The following is a 3,419-nucleotide window of genomic DNA, read 5'->3' on the forward strand; positions in this document are numbered from 1 at the left end:
AGGAATTAAGAAAGGCTGTCAATAGAAATGCAGATCACTGTAACAAGGAAATAGAAACTATAAAGAGGAGCCAATCAAAATTAGACAACTCAATTGTTGAGATGAAAACCAAACTAAAGACAATAAAATACCAAACTAAATAATGCAGAGGAACGAATAAGTGATCTGGAAGATAGAATAATGGAAATCACCCAATCATAACAGAACGCTGAAAGACAAATGAAAAAAAAGAAAAGAAAGCGACATATGAGACCTATGGGCTGATATAAAGGATGCCAAGCTGTGCATAATAGGGATCCCAGGAGGAGAAGAGAAAGGGGGATCTAAAATGTACTTGAAGAAATTATGGCAGAAAATTTCCCAAACCTAATGAAGCAGATGTCCAGATAAAGGAAGCACAGAGGGTCCCAAATAAGATGAACCCAAACAGACCTATACCAAGACATATCATAATTAAAATGGCAAAAGTTAAAGATAGGATTCTAAAGGCAGCAAGAGAAAAACAAAGAGTTAGTTACAGAAGAACCCCCATAATGCTATTTGCTGATTTCTCTACAGAAACCTTGCAGGCCAGAAGGGAATAGCAAAATACATTCAAAGTCCTGAAAGGGAAAAACCTGCAACCTAGGATATTCTACCCAGCAAGATTATCATTTAGAATAGAAGAAAAAATTAAAGAATTTCTCAGGCAAGCAAAAACTAAAAGAATACAGCAATACTAAGTCTACCCTAAAAGAAATATTGAAAGGTTTTCTCTAAATAGAAAAGAAGCAAGAACCCATAGGAAAGGGAAAATCAAAATAGGGAAAAGCAAGTATGTAAAATGATTGTACACCACTTGAATAAGCCAGTACACAGATTAAAAAAAAAAATCAAAGAATTTTGTGAAAGCAATTATAACTACAATGAACAGCAAAAGGATAAACATGAAAATGTAAAACAGGACATCAACGTCATAAAATAGGGGAATAAGAAAATGTAGATTTTTTTAGAATGTGTTTGAGCTTATAGGACCACCAGTCTAAAGCAAGTAGACACAATAATGAGTTAACATACTTGAAAACCAGTGTAACCACAAATCAAAAACATACAAAAGATTCACAAAAACCAAAAATTTGAACTTAAGTATAAAAGAAAACCAGCTGCATCATTTGCAACAATTCTGTAGGTTTTCTTTTCGTTTTGTTTATGGCTTTCTTTGCTGTGTAAAAGCTTTTAAGTTTAATTAGGGTCCGCCGCCATTTTAAATCCAGCTCCATACAATGCTCCGCCATCGTTGTGGCCACGACTCAGACTGCGTGACAGCACCCACCAGCCAACAGTTCTGCCACCATGGAGGATATATATCAGTACAGTAACACAGAGGAATTCGGAGAGGGATCCAAGATTAACGTGAGCAAGAATCAGCAGGATGACAGTAAAATGTTTATTGGAGGCTTGAGCTGGGATACAAGTTAAGAAAGATCTGACTGAATATTTGTCTCAATTTGGGGAAGTTGTAGACTGCACAATTAAAACAGATCCAGTCACCGAAAGATCAGGAGGATCTGGATTTGTGCTTTTCAAAGATGCTGCTAGTGTTGATAAGGTTTTGGAAGTTAAAGAACACAAACTGGATGGCAAATTGCTAGACGCTAAAAAGGTCAAAGCTTTAAAAGGGAAGGAACCCCTCAAAAGGTTTTTTGTGGGTGGACTGAGCCCAGATACTTCTGAAGAACAAATTAAAGAATATTTTGGAGGCTTTGGAGAGATTGAAAATATTGAACTTCCCATGGATACAAAAGCAAATAAGAGGATTTTGCTTTATTACATATACAGACAAAGAGCCAGTTAAGAAATTGTTAGTAAGCAGTTATCATCAAATTGGTCCTGGGAAGTGTGAAATCAAAGTTGCACATACAGGCAACAACAAAAAGGAAGAAGATGTGCTGTAGCTGGTGGGTGAGGTGGTGCTGGAGTCGTGACTGAGGTCAGGGCCCAAACTGGAACCAAGTAATAATTATTATGATCAAGGATATGGAAATTACAATAGCGCCTATGGTGGTGATCAAAACTATAGTGGCTATGGCTGCTATGATTATTCTGGGCATAACTAGGAACTGCGGATACGGACAAGGATATGCAGACTACAGTGCCCAAGAAAGCACTTATGGCAAGGCATCTCAAGGGGGTGGCAGTCACCAAAACAACTGCCAGCCGTACTACAAGGGGACATTGAAGAAAACAGGAGGAGATTGCTTGCAGGATGACGCTGAAGATTGGTCTTCTGTTGATCTAAGATGATTATTCTATAAAAGACTTTCTAGTGTACAAGACACAACTGTGTCCAACTGTATATAGCCGCCAATTCGTTTTAACTTTGTCTTCTGCTGTGTTATGACTCAATGTGGATTTGTTTATACAAATTTTATTTGTATGATTTCATGTTAAACCTCAAATAAATGCTTCCTTATGTGTTAAAAAAATAGATAATTTGAGCAGGCTGATCACTAGAAGTGAAACAGAATCTGTAATTTTAAAACTCCCTGCAAACAAAAGTCCAGGACTGGATGGCTTCACTGGGGAATTCTACCAAACATACAAAGAAGAACTTATACTAGTCCTTCTCAAATTCTTCCAAAAGACTGAAGAGGAGGGAACACTCCCAAAGTCATTCTATGAAGCCACCATCACCCTAATACCAAAACCAGATAGAAACACTACCAAAAAGAAAATTACAGGCCAATATCTTTGATGAATATAGATGCAAAAATTCTCAACAAAATACTACCACAATGAATCCAACAACACATACAAAAGATCATACACCACGACCAAGTTGGATTCATCCCAGGGTCACAAGGATGGTTCAACATATGCAAATCAATGTGATAAAGAAATGACAAAACCACATGATCATCTCAATACATAAAGAAAAAGCATTTGATAAAATTCAACATCCATTCATGAGAGAAAAAAAAAAACTTACCAAAGTGGGTATAGAGCAAACATATCTCAACATAATAAAAGCTATTTATGACAAACCTACAGCCAATGTAACACTCAACAGTGAAAAGTTGAAAGTCTTCCCACTAAAATCTGGAGCAAGACAAGGATGCTAACTCTCATCACTTTTATTCAACATAGTAGTGGCAGTCCTAGCCACAGCAATCAGATAAGAAAAAGAAATAAAACATATCCAAATTGGAAGGGAAGAGGCAAAATTGTCATTATATGCAGATGACGTGATACTATACATAGAAAAACCTAAATACTCCACACAAAAACTACTAAAACTGATAAACGAATTCAGCAAGGTAGCAGGATATAAGATTAACATAGAGAAATCTGTTGCATTTCTTTACACTAACAATGAACTATCAGAAAGGGAAAGCTAAAAAAAAAAAATCCCTTTTAAAATTGCATCAAAAAGCATAAAA

At 36.3% G+C, this 3,419-nt stretch overlaps 1 pseudogene; it reads left to right on the forward strand.

The window, feature by feature from the left end:
* Nucleotides 1–1,317: 1,317 nt before the first annotated feature.
* On the forward strand, nt 1,318–2,283 carry LOC116756337 (annotated as a pseudogene).
* Nucleotides 2,284–3,419: the final 1,136 nt, after the last annotated feature.

Source organism: Phocoena sinus, chromosome 7 (genome assembly GCF_008692025.1).
Source record: "Phocoena sinus isolate mPhoSin1 chromosome 7, mPhoSin1.pri, whole genome shotgun sequence".
NCBI lineage: Eukaryota > Metazoa > Chordata > Mammalia > Artiodactyla > Phocoenidae > Phocoena > Phocoena sinus.